Consider the following 25,539-nt stretch of genomic DNA (forward strand, 5'->3'; position numbering starts at 1 on the left):
ACAGCAGAGGCAGAGGACAGAGAGATTTCTGAAACAACCCACCCCTCCATAAATATAGGGGAAATTTTTGTAGGCACAGAGGAGAAGGTACATAAACCAGGAAAAGTTATGTAAACCAGGGCATGGTCATCCACAATGATTCTCAACATATTTTTGGAATTACTTACTATTTAAAATGAGCAGGTACAGACAGATCAAGTATCCAGATGAGAACAGTGTTCCCTGCTCCCTTCTTCACTATAGGACCCGTGAGTGTTGTGTTGTTAAAACCTCTGAAGCTATTCATTTTTACAAGGACATGAAGCACAGTAAGTGATGGTGTGGTACAAAGCAGGTTGTGTAGTAACAGTCCCACTACATGCAGGACATCTATTTGTTTTAACAAGTCCTACAACTAAACAAGAATTAAAAGTACTGCTGATTCTAATTGTGAAAGGGCCTGCCCCTATATGGGAAGTTTTGCTTCCAAAACTGTTAGTGGGACAGGCAGTGAAATAAAGAAACTCTACTGTTTCCAGATGAAACGTAGAGAAGACTTACAAATAGGAACTTGGGAAAATGTATGGAACTCAGACAAATTATTCAGGGCTTAGGGTTTGGGGACAGGAAGGAGAGTTGAGCTGGCAGTTCTAACTATTTTAAATTTAAGCTTCTTTAAAAAAAATCAGGCTTCTTTTTAAAAATACTTTTTAATTCAAGTTGTTCCAGTTGAGGCATATGGTGGTTAACTTCTTCCTCTACAAAGTTCACTTCATACAAAGCAATCCTACATTTGAGTCCTTCCTCATGTTCTCATCTTCTCCTGAATGAAGCAGCAATGCTTCTTTTCACACCCAAGAAAGGACTTTAATATTCTTCATTAGGCTACTCCCTCTCTCCACCCTAAGTGAGGTAGGTAGCCTGTCTTATTTTAATGTCAGAATTAAGATTCTGTTCAGACTCACTAGTATAGGAAATAACTTGTATGGCTCTATTCTGCATTCTAGCTGCTCTACACTGTTCCACTGACACAGAAGAAGGGGAAACTCAGTTTAACTGCTTGCCTGAGAACCCCCAGACTTAAACGCTAGGGACAGACATTACACATCAACTAGTTTAAGTGATCAGAAACTGATTTAAACCTGCAACAGAGCAGATGTTTAGTGCACATAAACCAGTTTGAAAATGGCTGAAACCGGTTTGAGATAAACCTGGTTGAATGCAGTATCAGACTGAACTGATTTGGGTAAAACCGGTTTATGCAGTGTCTGTTCCAGACCCCTTGCTGGCTTAAGATAAACCAGACTCCCCCAGCATCCCAGCATGCTCTCTGGGCTCGGTGGGGATCTCTGCTCTACAGCAAGGCTGGCTCCTCCCCTCTGCTCCCTGGCTGGAGCTCAGCAGAGATTTGCAGGCACCGAGTATTTGCCTGCTCCCCGCTTCCCTCACCATTCCCTGCTAAGCAGGGATCCCCCATCCCCTCTGCCTTACACAGACACACAGCATTAGCTATCAGACCACATGGTGGGTATATCAGTGCTGTGGCAGACAGCAGTGTTGGTTTAGGGCTGTTTGGAGCTAATCAACAGCTCAGCTGGTAATGTCCCTCCATTCCTTCTTTATTTAAGAAAAGCTTGAACTAATTTGAGATGCTGTTTGTTTTCTGATGGGGTGATAAACACTCCTAACAGAGCTGATAAATGCTCTGTTATTAAGGGGCGGGGGGACGACCCCCCCCAATCCTGCCGGGGCTTGGCCATGTCTGCCTCAGCTCAACCCTGTACAAAGGAAGGAAGGGCTGCTCTAGCACCCCCCAGCTTCTAGCCTGAGCCACTGCAGGCATGTGCTTGTATTTCTGGAATGAAAAGGGAATGTCTATCCACCTTCAAATCGGTTCAAGCTTCAGGGTTACTAGGAATAACAGTCACAAATTGTTAGAGAGAAGGTTCAGGCTGGACATCAGTAGACATTACTTTACAGCGAGGGCTCCCAAGTGAGGTGGTACTCTCTCCTACCTTGGGTGTCTTCAAGAGGAGGCTGGACAGATATTTGGGTGGCGTGATATGATCCCAGCACCAATTCCTGCCTGGGGCAGGGGGTCAGATCTGATGATTTGTTTAGATCCTTTCCGTAGGTCCCAACTATGATACTATGATACTAAACTGCAAAGATTGAATCAATTCAGGGTCAGGCTTTTTGAATGTCTGCCACTAGCCAAAGGAATCTCTGATTAGACACAGCAGGAGGAGAAATGGTCCTGGCTAGAATATCCTGTGACTCAGCAACCCCTAGGTACCAAAACTCCCTAATGGAGCAGTGGGCATCCTGAAGTAATTTGGATCAGCCATCAGGTCCCTCAGTTACTCTGGGGTCTGACACATGCAGGGATGGCCCAAGAAACACGTGCACAAAGCTGATAAAAGTTATGTTTGGCATGATCCTCATTATGCACTTATATACCTTTTGAACAACATATGCTTTTCCATACAAAGTAGAGGCTGATTCACCAATCTTACTTTAAATTAGTACAATTTCATTTTTGAGTTCATCCTCTGTGCTATGTATCTTCCTAGTCTTACAACTCAATTCTAAAATAAAATCTTAATTTATGTAACTCACCCTCCAAAGAGGAACAAACTGCATATTTATGGTACGTACAAACATTCAGAGAGGTTGGGGGAGGGTTAGATTGGGTTAAAAATAGCCACCCAATCTAATGTAAATTGGAGTTGAGGGGAGGGGAGCAGCAGCTTTGTAGGGGAGGTTTGGTGGGATCGGGGGAGTTTGGCAGGATAGGAAGGAGGAGATTTCTGTACCTAAGATAGTCTAGATAGTGTGACAGGCAGTGAAATAAATGTTAGGATAGTCTGTACCTACATGTTAGGATAGCCTATACTTAGCCTTGAGGATCAGCCCCCTGACCCTCCTACTCCAAAATGAACAACTCCTCCAGTGAATGAACTGCCTGCTACTCCCTCCTGCCGCTCTCCTTACCCTAACTTATTTCCATCAACTCCCAGCACCAGAGGGTTTAGCGGGCTTGCAGGAGGGTGAGCTAGCTTGTCTGCTGGGAGGGGGGTTGTTCATCTGGGGTTGTGGGGGGGAGCCACAGAGTTAAAAATAGCCCAGCATCAGGGGTTTGGGGGGTAGGAAAAGCACATGCCAGAGCTGGGACCAGTAGACAGGCTTTCCAAGACCCGGAGCTGTGCTTTGAACATGTACAGAAATTTAGTTAGACTGGTCCTGCCATACCTGAAGTTAGACTACTTCAAAGATACAGTTAACTTAGGTTGGGTCATCCATTTTTTTTGACAGATCTAAGCATCCTAGAACTTCCGTAGTTTGTACTTAGATCGACCTAACTGAGGATCTAAGTGCAAGGTCTGTACCTGGGTTAACTAAGTTAGATCAGGTGGCCATTTTAACACGATCTAACCTCCCCCTAACCTAGTCTTGAAGGTCTGCCTCCCCACTAAGGCAAGAATAAACAGTACAACAGTTGCACAGATCTTTCCAGCCACACATTTCAAAATGTTTTATAAAGGTGTGTAAGCATTATCATTCCCTTCCTCTTCCTGCTAACTGAGGTATACAGGAATGAAGTGACTTCCTTGAATTCCTGCCTAAGTCAGGGATAACAAGCTTTTCTGATTCTTATCTCTGCTCATTCCACCATAAATCCCCCAAATCTATAGCACAGCATTATTCTTGTTCTTTCAAAGGTGTGTTAGGAAGAACTATGCACTTCTAATAACTTTCAACACAAATAGCCACAGAAGTTTTTGCACTTGTCACGTTAGGGTAATCTTAGTTTCTGGTCTGGTCTGTGCTATCAGGAAAAAAACAGGAAACATGGCCATAACCTCTAGAAGCACATGGTATTACAAAGCCCTGCAAACATGTAAATAAAGATCCATAAAAGGGCACAGATATATGGTGATGGCTGACTGACTATATTTGACATAAGCTTGGATATGGAAATTCCCCACAGTACACACAGCTCTGCCAAGTCAAACAAAGCAAACTTACAGGGTAAGTTAAACTGTAAATTGTGTTGCCCTTGTCATAAGATGAGATACTCCCTAAAAAAACTAGGAATCAAGCTATAACTGTAGTTTTTTCCCCTTAAAAAATTCTAGAAAATATATGTTATAGTGCAAGGCCTGTATCCCCAATTTTGTACAGCAATAGGCATGTGGCTTGTATGGAATGCTTCTCCAAAAGAATATTTTTTTAAATTTTAAACCAAGTTGCAATGTCTTCAATTTCAGAGTTTGATATAGTATTAAGTTACCAGCTTTCTCAGGTTGTCCCTTGTCAGGATAGAAACTTCAACAGAAAAAAATAAATATCAATTTCAGAAGAAATTTTATAACCCTTCTATATCATATAACAACAAGAATTGACTACACACCCAGCAAAAAGACAAGAAAAGATCCCACATTCTCATTTATGCACTGCAACCTATTTCTTTAAGTAAAAGAAAGTTTGAAAGCACAGTTCAATGCTCAATATTGTTCTTTTATTATATTAAAAAGGCGTGAAAATCTTACATTATTACACTGGCAATCCTTATAAAAAGTGCCTTCTTTAGCAGTATACATACCATCGTATGTACATTTTTGCAACCTAATTGGCCAACTTTATATAGCCCAATTCATATTTCAATGGGGCTGTCTTGCAAACTAAGATGACACGATATTAACACCACACTGACAAATCTATAGAGTTGTTGGAACATTTTCACAGAATAAAGATATCAACATGATGATGCCTGAAGCTAGCCTTTGTTTTTAAAACTGGTTACAAAAAAGGAGGCATCTATAAAAATTCCCAACCCTACTTCTGTGAGCACAGGGAATAGGCCCTTCCTTGCCTGTCACATGGCTTTGGCATGCTAAAATTTAAGATGTGGTAACTTAGACATAACTGCTTTTAATAAATATTCAGAGGAAAAAAGGTAATGACTAGGGATCTAGGTTTTCTGTTCACCATGGAAAAACGTGGTAAAACCCAGATTGTCTCATTTTAAGAAAATAAGTAATCATCCAAGTATTCAAACCATACAGAGAGGTGCTGCAAGTTTAATCACATTAAAAATCGATAAGTCCTCAGATAGGAGACTATGGCTTTATGCTAATGAGGAAACCGAACTAGCACATAGGATACCTAGGAGGAATATTTAAAACAGATACAAGGCCTAAGGATATAACACGCAAGCTGCCTACCTGGTCATTACTGTAAATCATAATATGCATAGCACTAAGTCCCTGTCAATATTTAATTTTCTTTTTCTACTAACATATCTGCAGCTGCACACACAACATCCCAAACAGATATAAAAATACGTGCAGTAAGAACAGCTGAGAAAGCTCTGATTCACGGTGTCCAAGTCTCTAATCACTTCAAAGAGCATTTAAAGGTCATCCTTTTATTCAGGATGGTCCCTGGCAACCCTAGGTGACTCAGAAGACTCACCAATCCTTTCTATTCTTTTTCTTTAAATAGGTCAAATGAAAATGGTCTCTTTCCTTCACATGTAAACTCTGATTTCTTAATGCCCAATCCTCCAGCAGGGCGATGATAAATATCCTCAACACTGACCATAAGAAGAACACTCACAGCTTGCATCCATGTCAATAGAAAATGTGATGAAATTTTCTATGGAAAACAAATTTGATCAAAAGTATCCATATTTTGGGGGGGAAAAGTTTATTGAAAATTCTTGTTTCTTTTGAAATTTTGGAATGTTTTGAAATAGAAAGCTGAACAAGACAAAACATTTTTGGTTTTCTTGATAATCAAAACCTTTTAAATAATAAAATCAAACATATTTCAGGGTTTTTTTTCACTGAAAACTTTAAATATGTCCTTAATGAAATCTTAATGTTTTATCCAAGTTTTCATAGTTTAATCTCTTTTTCTGGCCATCTATGCACAGCACATTTTTGCAATCATGCCTCATAAAAAAGATGCTTGATCTTTTAATTGGGTTAATATACTTTGAACTGCTCATACTGGTCACATAATTATGAAAATGATTTATTAAAACACTGACATGCTTGTCAACTGGAAGATGCATCACCAGAGTTCCTGCTCCTGGAGGGGCATTCAAGTGCTTTTGGGTTCAACTTAGTGTTTAATGGATATTTTTTCCTAACCCATGAACTTTATACTACTGGCACCAAGTTAGGTTTATGTGGAGGGAGGCAGGTGCTGCTCCGTATTCTGACTGGATTCAGGAGGAGTAATTTTCTGGCAGAGCTACAGCAGCTTTCCCATATGACAGAAGCTGTCCTAGAAAAAGGACATTTTCTGCCATAAGACCCAGACCAGCTGCTCCATTGCAACAGGAGCTCTGTTGACAGAAGGTATCTTCTGGTGCCAGACCATGTTCACACCAGAAGTTTTAATAAAAGTTACATTGACTACCAGGCGTGATCTTTTCTCGCCACTAGATAATAAAGCAAAGCCAGCAGAATTTACTATTTTAGACAAGATTTACATTTCTGCGTAAGTGTGACTTAGAACAGGAATAGCAGAACAGACGTCGGATTTTCCACATTACAAAGTTCTTCAGTCATAGCTTTGTTAGCTAGGGGTGTGAAAAGTACAACAAAACCCAGGAGTGGACATAGCTCTATAGCAGAAGGTGGCTTTTACTGGCAAAGCTTCTGTTTGGGGAAGCAGGTATGGTCCCAGAGGCAGAAAGTCTACTTTTGCCAACAGCACTGCACTTACACAAGAAGTATAGCTATGGACTCAGCAGCTCCTATACTGCAGAAAGCTCAAAACTGAATAGCTAAGCTGCATTGGTTATAGCTGTTCCTGTCAACATATCATTTTCATGACATTGCATGTTCGACCCGTGTTGTCCGTTGGTCAGCTGAAGACAAAGGGTCATGAGACACTCACATGGACATTCCAGCATTTGAGTAATAATCTTAGTCATGATAACAAAAGCCACACTGTGAATATGTCCGTCTTTTTTGGCTTTTCCTTTCCAAAAAAAAAAAGGTATAGCTATCACCATGTTCTGTGAGCTGCCCCTCTTCCGTACATCTGGTGTTACTAAGTACACTGACGTCGATCTTAAATTATGCACGTTCTCTGGCTGTAAGTGCTGTCTTTCACTGTGGTAGGTCAATATTAGGGTTGTCCATCAAGGTGCAGATGCTCTAGGTTGCAAACTTCATTACCCAATTTGGGCTGCAGATAGAGTGATCCCGCTGAACACAATTTTCCAGTCACTCGCCCATCACTGTAGAACATGCCATTGAAGCAATACGCCCACTCCTGTCTTCTTTTAACATAGGATTGACATTGTGCATCAGCAACCACATAGTACTTTGCAGGAAAGAAACCTTAATCTGACAAGGAAAACCTAGATAACTGGAGGTTTCTACTGTACTGCAGGCTTCACCCCCACTTTGCAGCCACTGTGAAGTATTTTTTCTTCATCTGCCTGCTCCACCATTGAGGAAATTTACTTCTACTTTTGGATCACTCTTAGTCTGGAAACCTCACTCTCGACCCTGCCACCATAGGTAGGACACTCCCAGGAATACAAGGCTCCAGATAGAAAAATTCACAAGATTATTGGAATCACATGGGCTTCTCTATCACATCAAGGTTATAATCCTTGGGTGGAAGCAAAAACAGCAAAGAACAATTTATTTGTCATCAACCTGATTCAAGTGGGCCTTTCTCAAATAAATAATCAGTATTCCTCAGCCTTTGTAGTCTATGTAAAAAATATTTTTCACAGAGCTTTAGTGTCTCAAAAAGAATGGGAAGAGGATAACTTCTAAAGCAGCAAGAACTGGTTATTAGATGCAATATTTTATACCCCCAAATACTAACTAAAGTAATGAAGTCTCCAAATGAACTTGAATGTCTAAAAATATTTCAAAAGTCAAGCAAATGGATACAGCAAAGACTTAAAATGACTAAATAAAATTTTCCTCTGAAAAACATTTTTCTGGAATGTTGTTTTGAGACTTTTTTATTAATATTATTAAATTATTAAAATAATTGACCATAGAAGGGTTCCTTTCAAACAAGGAGCAGCATGATGGACCATATTCTCATCTGGTACAAAGTGGCATGCCAGCTGATGATTTAGCTCAAGCTTGCTCTTAAATATAAATGGGTTAGATGAAGCCTTATGATCAGTTCAGTGTAAGGGCCAATTCGTAGCTGCTCCATTCCAAGGACAGCTCTAGAAGGGTCACACCTTGGAAGCACAGTGCCTCTATATAGATTTTGCAAGAAAGTCATAAGGTCTGTGGATCTTGGCACATATTCAATTTATGCCCTTCCAAATGTATGGATTTTTGTGCAGTAGCAAAGCTGGGACATAACAGGAGCAGGCACACAGGTTCCACGTTCCCATGCACTGCTCACACTCACCGCTAGAGAGACACTGAGCAGATAGTCTAGTGCAGTGCTTCCCAAACTTTTCCTGAGCGTGACCCCATTTATGACTCCATTTTCTCAGCAGGACCGTATATTTTCAGCATGGCCGTTCACTCCCAACTTGGAGCCCCCCACCCCCAGGTGCCCCTCACTCCTGGTCCACATCCCTCTGGCCCCGCTAGTGCCCCTCACTCCCAATCCTCAGCCCCCCACTCTCCTCAGGTGCCCCAGGCCAGGGCCCACAACCCTCTCCCCACACCCCAGCAGCATCTGAGCCCCAGCTTCCACCCATAGGAAGTAGCAGCTGCTGAGGCTAGAGTGTTGAGCCTGGCTCCCTGCCCTCCTGCCCCTGTCCCCTCCCCTGTGGGTGGCATGGCCAGAGCGGAGCCTATGGGGTTGGCTGGGAGGAGGATGCAGGCTGCCTGCTGCAGGCTTGGGGTTCCCTGCCCTGCTGTCCTTCCCCTGGGCCTCTATAGTCCAGCAGGTGGGACCTGATGTGGGAGAAAGTGCTGTGTTGCGACCCTATCCATTAAAGTTATGAGCCTATTTGGACTTATGACCCACAATTCAGGAACCCCTGGTCTCACGTGCCTTGCTTTGTTGATTCCAGAGAACAACACAGAGAAAAGCACTGCCCCTGGGTCACAGAGAAAACCAAGATGTGGAGGGGCCGGGGGGGAGGGTGGTTCCTGGGGAAAACAGACACTGAAGGGCAGGCAGACTTGTTGGGGAAAGTGAGGCTCGGGTGGAAAAGTGAGACTTGGTGGGGAGGGAGGGAAGAGGGGGGAGCATATGTTGGTAGCAGGCCCCCACACTGCTCTTCCTTTGGGCAGAACCCTAGTCCCTGGGTACAATGTATGAAGAACCAATGGGCCAGTTTACAGTTCACTGGGATAATTAAGGGTTAATTCTTGCCTCCAAAGCAGTGATTGAGGGCAGGGAGCAGTGCATTCTGGGACCCTGGAGGACAGCTATGTCTCCATAAAACAGGCACATTTGATATTCCCAAGGTATCACCTCCCAGAGATGAGCCTCAAATGAAAGACCACAACTTTGCAACGCTTGGCCTGCACTTGCAATGTCACAAATGGCTTGAACATATGCCTGCTTACACTTTGGGGCCTTGTAAATGCATTTGAAACAGCACACACTGGACAAGTGCCAAGGCCTTGTGAAAGGCAAGGGCCTATTCGTTACCTCTGTGTGTGTGTTTGTGCGCACATGTATTCATTCCTATTACCTGTGTGTATCTGTGCGCATGCATGCACATTCATTCACTGGGGGCTCCACCTGTTTCTACTTACTTGTTGAGCTGGGACAATATCAACTGTACATTCCCTGCTCTTCCTTCTGTATCTAGACCCAGTACTCTGGTTCAGCACAGTCACAGCAGTCACCAGAATTGCTGCTGTACAATTCACTCAAAATGAGAAAGACAGATTTGAGACTTATAAAATAATTCTAGCTAAAACCATTAGAAAAATATGTCCTGGATGCATATCACTGTATCTCTCAAGAAAGACCAACTAGTTAAAAAAAAAAAAAAACTAAATACACTCACATAGTTATAGTACATGACCAGAAGCTTGAAAGCAAAGATCCACAAAGGGACTTTCTAACAAAGGTGAAGGTAAATTTATTTTATCTGCATAATCCTTTGTCACAAGTATGACTCACTTGTGTATTTGAATGTGGAGAGCTTAGTGCTAGGTGTACTATAGGGACATATTTAAATAGAGACAGAAACCTAGGTGGCAGGAGAAGCAGTTGTGTAAACACTGTTAGCTATTAAATCACCAACTTGACAGAGAAATTTGTCACATTCTTGTTTAGTATGAGCAAGGCACACTAGACTATCTGCTCAGTGTCATGCAATTTCATGAAACTTCATGAAGTATTTCACCATGCATTTTTTATGGGTGAAGACAACAGGGGTTTTGTTCAGAAAGCAAAGCCACTATGAGGAAGTGAGAAAACAGGAGCTGAACTATGCAGACATGATCAGGTATCTCTTTCTTTCAACATATGCATTAAAATTATATTATTCAGAACCATTTTATTTTGGACACATACAAAGCTTTTGATATAGCTATAGCTGAGAAAGGGAATGAATGAATTAACCCCAAATACAGGGTGGAATAAATTAGAGTTACAATCTAACTGGTTCATCAATGGTTCTTAAGCCTTCTTTGGCCTGCAAGATGATACGAAAAATGCTGTCATAAATGTCAAGAAAAAATAACATTGTGTATCTCACTTCAATAAAAAAGGAACAAAATGTATAGTTAAGGTTCCGTCCCTAATCCACTCTATGCACAATTTAGTTTGAACACAATTTCCACTTCCAAGACCAAATTCAGCTATGGCAAAAGCCCATGCAAAAGCTGAAGTTAATAGAGTGTGCTGTGCCTCCAGGAGTCTTAAAAGCAGACAATTATACATATTGGATATACTCTAGAATCTAGGCACAATAAGGTAAATTAAGGACAGTCTCCCATCTCTGACTTCCCTTTTTCTTTGTGTTTATGCTGCAGCCTTATCACCAGGAATCCTGGTTTTCTTTGTTTAAAAATCCAAAAGTTTCTGATTAAAAAATCCAAAATCCAAATGTTTTCTGTGATAAAAATGCCACCATATATATATATATATATATATATATAATATATAGTTGAACACAATGCTCTACTGATATATTTACAATTGTAAAGCAATTTGGAAGCGTACTAGTACCTCAATCATTACAATAGAATAAATTCTAAATACCTATATATTTTGGCATTTGATTTTGTTTTCTTTGTCATAGAAAATCAGCGCTTTCCCTGCCCCTATTGCTCACAACGACATGGATCCAGCTGTAGCTGTCCCCACCTCCACTGCTTTGTGTTGCTGAGCAGCCCTAATATGCTGGTGCCCTGCCCCTGCCCATGTCATTGCCCCTCACTCCCAGGGACCCCCGGTTGTGGGACCTGGTGGCTGCATCCTGCCTGCTCTCTGCCTCATGGGTGCCAGCTGGAGCCAGCCACCAGCGCTCAAGCTCCAGCCGCCATGCGCAGGAGGTGGTGGATGCTGTAGCTGGGAGCAGAGCCCAAGCTCCTTTCCCCCACCTGCAGGTAGCGTAGCCAGAGCAGACCCAAACAGAGTAGGTGTGGGGAGGATGCAGGCTGCCCTCTACAGCCCAGCGGGATGGCAGAAAGGCAGAGTGGGGTGGCAAGACTCTTGCAGCAGTCATACCACCAGTAGCACAAGGAGTACTGGACTTGAGGTTGAGTGGGGGGGGCATGCTACCCTCACCTCCTGCTACCAGCCACTTGTGCACCCTGGGAGGGAGGTGAGATGGGGGGCAGCATGGGCCACCTGAGGGGAGCAGCAGCTGTGGTTGGGCTATGGCAGCAGGGTACAGCTGTGGCCCAGCACATGAGCAGCTGGCAGCGGGAGGAGGTGAGGGCAGTGGGCACCCCCCATTTCTGTTACTTCTCGTGCTGCTGGTAGCACAGCTGGCACAGGGGTCCCGGCAGTGGCATCAGAGTCTTGCCTCCCGCTCTGCCCTCCCATGCTGACTTCCTCTGCCCGGGCTTCATGCCCACTGTGAGCACAGAAATCTAAGGGGGCATGTGCCCCTCCCTCCCACTCCCCATCAGCCTGTCAGTCTGCAAAGAGAAACCGCGGTTTTCTGCAGTTTTTTCCTTTAAAGGAGAAAATCTGCATTTTTCTGTAGAAATGGAAAACCTGGATCCCTGCTTATCACCATATGAAAACCTGGAATTGTTCTCTTTAATGAATTTTCCTTGTTTCATTTTTCTGTTTGTTTTAAAAAATACATAGTCATGCAATAACAGTTTAGCTACTAAATCTTATTCACTTTCATGAAGGCATAAATATTTCACCTACAGCTCATACTAGCTGCTGCTGAGAGGCAGGTGTTCCACCCTAACTTCCCCAACCCCTCCCAGGTGAGTACCCAAATCACCAAGCTGGAGAGTCGTTCTCATTCTTTAGCTCTCTGACTCAGGAACAATTTGAGTCTTCTTTACATACAGAGAACAGCTCCAACAGAAGAAGTACTGAGCGTCCCAACACAGAATACCCTACAGTTGTACGGTAAGGAATTTGCCCATGGTTAGAAACTTCAAGCAGAAGATTTATTGTAACAAAACCTGACAATCCAGATAAAAACTTACTGAGGAACAGGGTAAAGGAAGAATAAAGTTAAGAAAAACCAAGACACCAAATTTCCCTGTACTGGATTCATAGGTTCATACATGTTAGGGGCTGGAAGGGACCTTACAAGATTATTGGGTCCAGTCCCCCTGCACTTGGGCAGGAAAGACTGCTGGGATCAGATGACCCCAGCAAGATGGGCATCAGGATGCTTTTTGAAGATTGCCAGGGTGGGTGACTGTACCACCTGTGGAGGAAGCCTGTTCCAGACCCTCGGCACTCAACTCGTAAAGAAGTTTTTCATTATGTCCAGTTTGAAGCAATCTTCAGTCAGTTTGTGCCCATTGTTTCCTGTCTTCCCCTGGAGTCCCTTGGTGATCAGATGCTCCCCCAGGCCCTGATGTACATCCCTAATGTACTAATAGGCTGCCACCAAGTCCCCTCTGAGTCTTCTCTTCTCCAGGCTGAGAAGAAAGTTCTTAATAAAACCCACTTTACACATTATTGGGTAGAATAATAAAGCCGTGTGTGAATATTTACAAAGAGAAAGGGAAGAAAGTAGTTTTTAACCAGGCAACCTGAATCTGGTTGACAGTGCAAGCCATGCCCCTGAGTGAAAAACCATTCCCAAGTATCCCCCCTTTGTCAGTGGCGAGATGCAGAATTCATGAGCATTGCAGCTGTGATTTTCACAGGCACCTTCTGCTCTTTCCAAGTAAGGGTCAACAGGAGAGAGGCCTTTATGTTAGGCACCTGCTCTGATCAAGACAGATTCAGACTGCCTTAAAATAATTCAATGCTAGACTTTCCCAAACTCAGTATCTAGCCAAGTGTCTCCACATGCAGTACAGTCTGGCACTGATCCAGGCAATGTTTTCCCTCTAAACTAACATACAGCTGTGCTGAAACATACTATGCTAAAGCCAAGGGATGCCCGCCTGTTACTATAGGAACCCCAAACAGAGGAGACATTCAGACACTCTGACGCACAGATAAAAACTTCCTGGGGCACAGAATAAAGGAAAAATAACATTTAACAAAAACCAAGACACCAAACAATCTCACAGAAGGATTATTTTTAAATACATAATTGTATTTAGTCATGAATTATGTTTCTGAAAACTTGTATGACTGGAATGCATAGAGGAAAACACATTTGCATTGCTTTTAATCTCTTCTGTACCACTCTCCAAAATGACAGTTTATTCCTGAGCAGCAGAACCCTTTACATTTGGTGGTTTAACATGTGTACTTTGGTTCCTACAAACTATAAGGGGCTGTGGGCAGTCATACTCATCTAGATTACAATGGGGGGGGGTATAAAAGTGACGCAGTTTCAAGGATCAAGTTCCAAAGGAATGCCTGAAAATAAAGACAGTGTGAGAATCAACTAGGCGGCTTGGCAGTATTTCTCTGTGAGAGCCTGAATGTAATTTCCATTCTGAACACCAGATTCAATCCTGCTGTTATTCCTCAGACCATACTCTCAAGATTTATATCAGGGCTGAACTGGCAAAATGTGGGGGGCAGCATGCTTAGCATTAGGTAATAGCATTTAACAACAGTGTCTGCAGTCAACTGAGAAATATAATGGTGTGAACTCTACCATCTTCCTGTGCTGGGTGGTAGTAATCTGGGTGCTGGCAATGGAAAACTGAATAGGTTGAGTTTTCAGGCCTCCAACCCTCACAACAATTATTTTTAAAAGATATAGAAGGGAAGCTAAGGACCTAAAGTCTAAATTCTTGACAGTTCCTAACTCATCCTTTTTAGTTATTTCAGGGTTAAGGCAAAAAGGTAGCTGCTCATTTACTTAAAGATATTACATACATAAGAAGACAGGGTAGATCTGCACCTTATACACTAACTGAAGTGCATGTATGTGTGTATACACACACACACACACACACACACACACACAAGTCCATTTTATTTGGCTGTGTGTGGTGCCATCCATGAGCAGAAAAATATAGTTTATTACCTTTGTCTGAAGTCATGATTTGTACATAGACCCACATACACACCCCCTACTTTAGTTAGTCTATAAGGTGACAATCTACCCCAGCCTTCTATTTGACTTCAAACTAACATGGCAAGTTACAAACATTAGGTCAGATTCATATAAATCGAGACATCTCCAATTATTTAATTTGAGCAATCCTCCTTTACACTGACTACTGATCTGCCACAGGGGTCATGTTATACCTGTGTTTCGGAGACTGTACCAGCTGCCGATTTGTTTCTCGGTATCTCTGAAATACTTCACTGTTTGTCTCCTGGCTTTCCTGGAAGCAATGCTTTCTTTGTTCTTCCATCCTGGAAGCTGAGATCATTCAGATTGCCTGAGGTGACATTGTCAGGAACTTGGAGCTGGCTGTTCTCAGTGGAAGGCCAATGCGCCTCAAATTTATTTCCACCTTTACTTTGAAACTTTCATGACTGCCAAGGCATGTTGTAAGCATATCTGTTTTTCTAATGAAAGAAATATTCTAAGGATTTCCTTCTTTCTGTAAGGAATGTAGAATTCGTTTATTGGACATTAATTCCTTGGATGATTATGTATTATGTGCTGCGTGTACTTTCATAAACTTCTGCACAAAAAATAAGAAGCTACCAAGTGAATTATTTTATGAGCTGAAAGATAAATTTAAAAAACCCTAAAACCAGAACCTACTGATTTGCTAAATGTTTGGGGTTTTTCTGGGAATCTACCAGACTGACCTTATTGGCTGTTCCACAACTTTGGGAAACTAAAATATGTTATTTAGGGGTTGATTTTAAAAATACAAGTAAGATTTGTCACCTACATGTAATTGTAGAGTCCACAACTGTTATGCAGCTGAATCCCATCTTTCCTGTTCTATCATAAAGCCAAGATGCTGTCATTTTGAAAATAAATGTCCCTCTTCCCATTGTTAAAGGAGCTTTACCTTAGAAGTAAAGCCAGGATACCAAAAACTTGGTCCTTGATTTATACCTGAATGAAGGGAATGGACACTTTTGGGCTTTTGGCCTATACTGAAATAAAAACACATTTTAAAAAGTAACAGGCCGAGTGAACCTTCTCATTGTACACTGCAGCCTGATAGGATATTGGTTTCATATATTTAATTTACAGCATTACAGGCCAAACTGTGATGCACTCTCAGCTGAATGCACAGAACATACTTCCCCCTCTTAGTGTCATCTCTCTCTCCAGGCAGATACATACAGAAGTGATCAGCATTAAAAAATAATAATTCCCAACCACATGGTTACCTCAGTTATTTCCTATTCTAATTATAGAAGGAAAACTGTGATCTCTGTCCAGGCTGCATTTCTTCCTGTCTCTCCAATATCTCCTCTTGGACATCCCACTGCTTCCTCAGACCCAGTGCAGATAAATAAAACTTTCAACTCCCCACCCTGCACATTCCTCCTCCTTTTTCTTCCATCATTGCTGACAGGTCTACTGTCCTCCTTATCCTTCCAATGACACCTGGGTTGTCTTTGGCTTTTGTCAGATAGTGTCATTTCTCCCTCTAATATTTTTAAAACCCCTCTCTTCCTCCTTATCATTGTCAAAACACCAGAGTAAAATTTGGTTCTTCCTAATATGAATCACTATAAACTCCCTTTCTCAGGCCTTCCTGACTCTTCTTTTTTGTGCTTCTTTAATCTAACCTTTGGGTTAATTGATCTTTCTTTCTTCCTTCTTTGAATACAGCAGCCTCCTTAATAAAACCCTGCATTGTCTCCTCAACTCTTTCTACATCAAGTTTAATATAGCTCATCCTTTTGTTCAAGACATATCGCAACTCTACCTTTGTCTCCCTCTCAGCACCTTATTTTTACCTTAATGCTCCTCTTCCTACTCCTACTAATTGCATTTTCTGTTTTTTTATCACCAGTCCCAGAAACAACCTTCCTCTCCAGTTAGGTCAAACATCCTCTTCCTGCTTCAAATTCCCACATGAAAATGTCACTACCTAAACACATCTCCATCACTGACTTCCATTCAAGTGTCATCCTTCTCTTTTTTTTCCTTTTTGTAATTTTAGTTTGATAATCAGAACTTTCAAGAGTCATAAACATATGCATTTGTCAGGTTCTTTGCATTTTCAAATACTTGTCACTATCATGTGTGTGTCTATGTGTGGGTGGGTGGGTGGATAGATGGATGGGATGCAGGGAATGGGGGCAGGATTTCTATATTTGTGTAACTGAAGACCGCATCCTGGAATTTGATCTCTGAAAATGGTCATCTGTGCCCACATGGAGCCCTGCTAAATTCAGTGAAGCTTTTGATTAATGTAAAGGTCTCACCAGATGGCAGGACCAAGCTCTTAGCACTTTCAAATAGCGAGTTTGTATCTTTGGGCATTTCTATAAGCCCTGATGCAGTGCCATAAAAAGATACTTTGAGTCAGTTAGACTGCCCTGACTCAAGTATTAGAGTCCACACAGCACAAGGAAAGATTAAACAGCTTGGGCATAGCTCTATGCTAAAACCGTTTTAACTGTGCTTCTGTTGATAACCCATACTAATGATAACCCATACAGAGGTAGGTCTGGTATCTTCATAGTACTGCTTAGTTTTGGGTTTTTTGCGTAATGCCCTGTAAATCTGTGGCACAAATCTGAAGTGGAATAAGTAATAATTTCAGGTACCATAGTGTGAAAAATTTCAAATGATGTTTTAAAAAACAGATACTACTATGCATAATGAATTTCATGGTTTCCATGAAATCTGCAAAACTGTGATTTAAGTAGACCCCTAACAATAACCTTCTATAATTTCTAGATACCACAATACTTCAAGGGTAGTGGATGTTGAGTCTTTATCCACTAGCTAATGAACAAACTGATTAACAGAAGAAATCCGTTTCCTAAATTCTGTATCACAAAAGCATTAAAAAAGGACACTTCTTCCAGGCTTGTGCACTCCAGGCGTTTGATACAGAAGCTCACACTATGCTTTTGTGTTCCAAAAAGTAAACACAGACAAGCAACTGCCTTTATTTTACACTTTACCCTTCTTATAAAGAAGCTATTTTTGGATGCTTCATTCTATGTAGCAGGTCTATGATTGTCCTGGCTTGCTCCATAACTCAACTGACAAGATTTTTCTTATCTCAGCAGGAACCATTCGTTATGGAAAAATACAGGTTTTACTGGTTCAATCTAGATGCATACATAAATATTACAAAACTATGTTGAACAACTGTGAAAAGGCAATAATTAACATTTAAAAAGTAGAACATTTTCAGTGTCAGTGGGCTTAATTGCTATTTGAGAATCTAAGATGAAAACTTCGTTTATGAACCTGTTCCATGCACTGAATTATAGGCCAGGTACAGAAGTTACACTTACTGCATGGTAGGTGCGCAAAAAGTACTCTACAGTCATAACCAAACAGACAGGCAAGGAACAGAGAGTGTTATACAAATGGTAGATCCCACTCTATAATAATCTGGATCAATGTCATCACATTGATCTGATTTGGTCATCACACCAGACGACAAAGCCAACATATTTAACGATTTTTTTGCCTCCATTTTCCTGAGCAGGGGCCGGAACAGCTACCCCAACTCTGGGCCCCCCTTAGACCCCAGGGGAGGCACACCTAGGCCAAGGGTTGGTGAGAAACTAGTTAGGGAACTTCTGGAGGGACTAGATGTATTCAAATCAGCTGGTCTGGACAATCTCCACCCTAGAGTACTGAGGGAATTAGCTGAGGTCATTGCGGGACCCCTGCCACGGCTTTATGAGCCCTTGTGGTGCTCTGGTGTGGTGCCAGAGGACTGGAAGAGGGCCAATGTGGTTCCCATCTTCAAAAAGGAAAGGATGGAGGACCCAGGAAACTATAGGCCGGTTAGTCTTAGCTCAATCCTGGGCAAGCTTTTTGAGAGAACTATTCTGGCACATGTCCACGAGGGGCCAGCAGGGGAGATTATGCTTAGTGGCAACCAACACGGGTTCATTAGAGGCAGGTCCTGTCAGACCAGCCTGGTGGCCTTCTACCACCAGGTCACCAAATCCTTAGATGCAGGGGTAGCAGTGGACATAGTCTTCCTGGACTTTCGGAAGGCCTTTGACACTGTCTCTCACCCTGTTCTCATTAAGAAACTGGGGGACTGTGGTGTTGACACCTACACAGTCAAATGGGTCACCAACTGGCTGGAGGGCCACACCCAGAGAGTGGTGGTGGATGGGTCATTTTGGACTTGGAGGGATGTGGGCAGTGGGGTTCTGCAGGGCTCGGTCCTTGGGCCCGCACTTTTCAACATCTTCATCAGTGACTTGGATGAGGGGGTAAAAAGCACCCTGTTCAAATTTGCTGATGACACTAAGATGTGGGGGGATGTGGGCACTCTAGACAGGAGGAATAGGCTACAATCTGACCTAGACAGGTTACAAGGGTGGGCGGATGTGAATAGGATGGGATTCAACACCAACAAGTGCAAGGTGATGCACCTGTGGAGGAAGAACCAGTACCATACCTACAGGCTAGGGAACTCCCTTCTCATCAGGACAGAGAAGTACAGTACAAACTTCTCTCCCCAGACACTTATCCTTCCTCTCCATTTGGCCTTATTGACTCACCCTGTAGGAGCAGTCTTGGCAAGGACACTGCTCTCGCTCAGTGTCTTGGCTCGGTCTATCTTCCCCATAGGGCCTGCCTCTCTCCACTCTGACTCTTCTGGTTAGCATAGATCCATGCAATCAAAGAAAACTGCTTATTTCTGAATGTCTCTTATTGTGTATTATCATGGGTGCAGGTGAGCAAGTGCTGAATGGACTTCCACTCCAATTTCAGGTTGAAAGAAACTAGGGATGTCTCTGCTCACAGTTATCCTGTCTTAAGAACTGATTCATCTGCACTGATTTCTGGCAATGGGCAAGTTCCCCAATGGAAGTAAAAAATATACTTGGACACACCCAAAATGTGCATCGGCATACCTATGCATAATAATGTGTAGCATCACTACTTTCCAATTTGTCTAGGGAAACTGAATGCACATGTAAAATGTAGATTGTGAGAACACTTGCACTACCTGTGCTCAATATAGGATGCAGGGCCAGAAACCCATGAGTCCAGCTTACGGACGGATCCATAGTCCCAAAATCTTGGATGCATTCAATAGCCCATAAAGAAGCAGACAGCGTTCCTCTGTTCTCATGTCTCAAAGCCAATTTCTAATAATTACGGTCACTTGAATAATGGTTGGAAGTAATGTGCACTTCATAGAAAGCTGTTTCAGACAATCTGTTACAGAGTTTAAGGTCTGCTGCTGGGAGTCCCATAAATACATACATAAGGCAGCTAGCTTTCTTTTGTCAAGCTCCAACATTGTTTATTAGTTACTGTTTTACAGTTGTCGCTATTACTGGCTATATTAACAATAATATCCAATGGCCTTGCTACCCTTAATGTAGTGTTCCTATCTTAGACCCACTCAGAAATAAAATTAAAAAAAACTCAAACCCTCAGGGACATAGGGCATTTGTACACATGTTTGTGCTGTTGTGTCTGGCGCTTTTGAAAGCATCCGACGCTGCAGTGTATGCATTTGTATAAAGGGAAAAATGCACATCAGTGCTGAGAAAATGGTGGCAGCACGCTTTTGAACTAAAATGCGTTGAAGGTTAGCTCATGTGCGGAGCAGATTCCATTAATCAAGTCTACTCCAATGTGCCAGATCTCTGGTGCATTAGGGCAGACAAATGGACCTATATAAATGCCAAGAGTGCCTATGATGTTTGCCTTAGGAAACCCCTCACATTTTTCAGTGGAAGGAGAGGAAACTCCTTCCTCAGCTTCCCAATCTGCTGCCTGCAAAAGAAGCAGTGATTTTATTTTCCCTTCTGAACCCTGTAGATTCCCTAAAATCTGTACAGAATTTAGGAAGCCAAGAGAGAAACAGTGCCACTCTTTTGAAGCCCTACTGAGTGGAGGCAGTCAGGTGTCCCATTTGCCAGCTCATGCCCCAGAATGGATGACAGGTTCACCAAGTATTTGGTACTGTGTCAATATTCCATTAGTGCTTTTTAATTGCCTAATTAGTTGGCAGCCTACATTAACAGCTGGTAGGAGGTCTTGTGTGTCTGCAGGACATGCAGTGGGGCCATGACCTACAGTGCCTGGACAACACATTGTGTACAAAAAAATTCTTCCAAGATTTTCAAAGGCATTGTTTGTTTGTACTCAGGGCAGTTGCACTCCCATTGTGTGTTTTTCTGAAGTAGTCCAATAGATAATGCAGGCAACTTGGGGGGGAGGGAGTAAGTTGATCACATATTCCTTCAGTCGCATACAAGTTGTTGAAATATAGTAATAGTTACATCTGAAATTGGAGTAATTTTCCCTTCATTTCAAGTGGACCAGGATTGAGTTTTTGTGTCTTTGTACTGTATTGTTTAGTCTGTAAAGTACAACTTCGGCCTGCCCTTGTTTCGTCTCCTAGGAATGAATTAGAGAAATTGCCAGAGCTGGGGAAAATCCCATCCCGAGTTGGGTAATCATTAAGAGCAGTTACAAGTATTAAAAAATTCTACAGCTTGGGGGAAGGGGGAAGGAAGACAGTAATTTCAGAAGTGAATAAAGCTCATCAGGTGGAACTGCTGAGCTCTATACACCTGTAAAGAAAATAAGAATAACCTGTTATGTGTGCAAGTGTAAATTAGGAAGCTAAATCGTCTGAAATATTAAAGATTCATAGATTCATAGATGCTAGGGTCAGAAGGGACCTCAACAGATCATTGAGTCTCATCCTCTGCCCTGGGCAGGAAAGTGTGCTGGGGTCAGATGGCCCCAGCCAGACGCCTATCCAGCCTTCTCTTAAAGACCCCCAAGGTAGGGGAGAGCACCACCTCCCTTGGAAGCCCATTCCAAATTCTATAATTGCACTCCACTTTCTTACTCCATCCAATGGCTTTTGTGGGGGAAAAAATAACAAAATAACACCATTCTGCACACAGAGGCCATGGCTCTTTTGTGGCGAGTTCTATCACACGTCTCTGCGTCCCTCCTACAGGCATGAGGTGTGTACCAGGCCTCCTGGTACCAGCACAGAGGTAGAACCTGCAGTGACTCCTGCAGAACCCGCAGCCACATCTTGCAGGACCTGCAGCTGCTCCTCCCAACACTTCTCCTGATAAGTCAGGCCACGGATGAGGATGCTGTGTAATCCATGATGGCAACGTTTGCCCCAGCTCCGCATGACCATGATGGGGATTCAGGTCTACAGAGCCCTTGGGTTGTGGGGTGAGGAAGGGATAGCAGGGGGAGCCAAGGCTGCTACAGACCATCCCCTGTGGTCATAACCTTCTCTCAGGCCATTATAGCCAAGAAGCCACAAAGGGGTTGTGGCTGGGTGGGGGAGCAGGAATGCTGGGGTGTAGGGGGAGGGTGAATCTCCTGCTTTCCCCCCACCCCAACCCTGAATCCTGGAGTCCAGTCAAAGTGCCAGTTCCTCTCCTCCACCCCTGCTCTTGAGTGTGCATGTCCCATTTAATGGGATCATAAATCTGTCTAATTAACATATCCTTTTCTCTCAGGGCTATGTTGTGCTTCATGGCAGATTGGAGCCTAAGCACAGATACTTCAAGCACTTGGACATAAATACCCGCCCCTCCTCACACAGCACTCACAGAAATGCATTGATAGCATTTATTGAGCTCATCAGGCAAAAAGGTAAACAGCAGTTTTGGCAGAAAGCACCCCCAGGTCATGGACAGTAGATATGATGCAGCTATGCCTGACAAACACTGAAGGAATGAGGGAAAAATGTCCCCTTGACAAACTCCAGCCCCCACCTCCCTCTACCCCTCCTGCCCAGTCCAGGAAAAGAACACGTGATGAAAGGATTCCCATGTGGGAACTGTTATCTCACCCGCTCAAGCTGCTGCTGCCAGGCCAATTTTTGGGTTCCTCACCTGGATAGGCTGGCAAGCAGTCCAGCAGCACATTTACCTCTCCCCTGTGATCTAATCCATGGGTGAACTCCAATGGGCGCTGGCTGAACCTGATTCTCATAGTGCAGGTATTCACTGTATCAACCCATCAAGGCAACCCCCAGCTCCACTCCTGCAATAATGGGCCCATGCTGGCACTGGACCTGGCCCTGCCCTACTCCTGCAAGCTAAGCAACTCCTCCCCCTTTTCTGTAGGCTCTCCACTGGTGTGCAGAAGGCCAGCTCATGGTAGATAGCATGGTGGGTCCAGGACAGGCAGCTGAACACCTGCTGAGTGAATGAAAGATACATGTACAAGATGCTGGTGAAATGAAAAAGAAATGTTACAAACTATGGTCTCAGCCTCTGAGCTCAGGCCACGTACTGTGGACTTCTGGCACCAGGCATTGCAAGACTAGCAGGAGGGACAAATCAGGTCATGTATGGGGGAAATGGACAGGCTGGGGCAGTTTATACCTGGAGTGCTGAGTTGCATGACTGGGAGCTCCAGATGGCCAGTTGCTGTTTGGAGGAGACTCCCTGTGGCACAGTGGAGCCAAGAGAGCCTCAGCACCAGGGCAGAGAGTTAATGCACCCAGTCTTGAACTGCTGGCAGTTACTCTGTATTCCCTGGTGTGGCAGTGCACCTTTGGGTACCTGACACTTTAAGGGCAGAGTCAGGCAGCTAACAAGTGCCTGATGAAGGCAGCCATTTTGAGAACCAGGTATATAGAAGCTGCAGTTTGCTGCTGGCAGCCTTAGAGAGACGTCAACTGGCAGAGCGGAGGCTCAGGAACAGCTTGGAGATTTATGGGCTGGGGCTATGGGGATGGAGGAGGCTCTGGGTTCTTGGCATGACTTGAAACTGCAGCCTGCCAGGGATGGTGGCCTGGTGGGGTTCCCGGTGGCATGGGAGCCCCCAAAAATGCCAGGCCTGTTACCTCCCCAGTGAAAGGTGCATTGGGGCACCTTAATAACCCCAGCTCCCACAACCGGGTGGGTAACCCCATAGTAGGGCTCAAGAAGGAAGACCAGTGTTAAAGAGTATGGGCTAGATGCTCAGAAGCCTGACTTGAGGGACCCTTGACTGGTCAATGCTGGGGCCAGGACCAGAAGGGTCAAAAGGGCCAGGGGCCCACCACAAGGGATGCCCAGAGCCAGGGGCCTGTGGTTCCAACCAGCCTTGCAGATAAGGCCTGTGTGGCCAAAGTTCCTGGGTGGGGGGGGGCCACACCTGAGAGTGCAGGGAGCTAAGCAGCCCAGAATGAGAGCAGAGTACGCCGCCTGATGGGAACAGATCTAGTTGGGGTCCAGACTAGAGTGTTATGGGGCCCAGTATGGAGCCAGAGACGTTAAGAATGGAGGTGCCATCTGCAAGGCATGGGCTGCAGTGTAGCAGAGGTTCAGAGCTGCAGATAGTAGTCCCTGAAATTGGGGCAGAAAATGGGCAGCCTCCCGCCTGGGTAATATCTTAATCATTTTCCATCAAGGTGTGGCAGGAGAGAGAGGCAGGCTGTTAGCTCAGAAATAGGAGGGCGGGCCAATTTCTAATCAGCACCGGGAAGGCCCTGGTTACACCTGTCCCCCCAAGCAGTTCCAGGCCAGTCTGGATAACTCCAGTCATAAAGGGGTGCAGTCATACTCAGAATTAAGAGGAAAGAGTGGCCCATCAGCCTGCCAGACAATCACTGGGGCAGTTTCTGGTAGCAGAGCCTGGAGGCCCCAGCTCATCCCCCCCCCCCCCCCCGCAGGGGAATCCACACGCTGCAGTGCTGGGGTTTCACAGTCAAGCCTCCAAAGTGAGGCATGTGGAGATGGGGGAGCTGCCCAGGACTGCCTACTCTGCAGTCTTGAGGCACCCTGCATCCCAACCAATCAGGGAGCAAAATTAAGTTTCTTTTCTACCTAGGAGACCTTTTACAATCTTTCAATTCTCCTCAGCCTGAAGAAGGGTGTGTGTACCTGAAAGCTTGAAAAGAAAGAATTTTTTTGTTACTATCTAGTTGGTCTAATAAAGGATTGCAATGTTCAGTACACTGAAGAATATGGGGCAGGTTGTACTATCTGAAATGCCCTTCACATAGAAGTTGCACCTTTAGTGCAATACAATGAATAGCTCTGAACATGCACATTTCAGTCATGGACAAATAGTCATGCTCCTTGTGCTTCCAATGATAAGGAACATAAAGCCCCAGAATTTCACAGCCCTTTGCCATTACATACTTCTACACACACCAATGGAGCAGAAGCCAAGAGCAGGCCAGGGGACATAGGCCTTTTTAACTTGTTTCACAGTTTCTGGTACAGCATATATTTTGAGAGCAGTTATGCCAAAAACTGGCTTCTGCAACAAACTGCATTGTGGATTCTAGTTATAAAAGCTTGAAAAAGGTTGTTGATTCTTAGAGATTTCTGTATTAATTTGTCCAAACTTCAATTACAACAGAGTGGAATTTATTATAAACTTTGGTCATGAATAACATAGGTTCTTGCACTATACTTGTGGAACATTCAATTACAATGAACTTCAAATTTTCCTCAATTATTTATACTCTAGACAGCTGCTACGGCTATGGCTAAAATAGCAGCCAGTCTCTACTGAGGAGTAAAAGTAGCCACAATAAATCTGTATAGATGTTTTTCATTTTAAGGAGTGGTTGTTCCATAGTTCTAAAGAGCACAGAAACTCAGTGAGAAAAGCCTCAAACAGATTGGCCAAACAGAATGATTTCAGATTCTGCGATGGAAACCTTGTCAAATCCTTAATTCTTCTATTGCTTACATTAGTTGGTGTAAATGAGCTGAAAACACGGGAAAGAAAACATATGTACTAAAACCACATTGTCCCAAGGTAATCTAAATTTAATATCTGGGAAAAATTCATACATATTTTTAAATGAAGTGTCATAACAGATTCTGCATAAAATACAAACAGACAAAGGTTTTTATTTAATGACTGTGATTTTAAAAAGTTCTTCTTCTTAATATAGATCTATTACTGCTGACAAATTCAAATATTTTCTGCCTACAGTCTTAGCTTAACTATCT

The 25,539-nt window shown here is 43.4% G+C and overlaps 1 protein-coding gene across 4 annotated transcripts in view; it reads right to left on the reverse strand.

Annotated features, from left to right (window-relative positions):
• The window catches only part of NAV2 (neuron navigator 2), a 410,342-nt gene that overhangs the window by 251,754 nt on the left and 133,049 nt on the right, over positions 1–25,539 (reverse strand). The gene's annotated exons all lie outside the window — the stretch shown is intronic.

Source organism: Crocodylus siamensis, chromosome 2 (genome assembly GCF_052110815.1).
Source record: "Crocodylus siamensis isolate JL-2025a chromosome 2, ASM5211081v1, whole genome shotgun sequence".
Lineage (NCBI taxonomy): Eukaryota > Metazoa > Chordata > Crocodylia > Crocodylidae > Crocodylus > Crocodylus siamensis.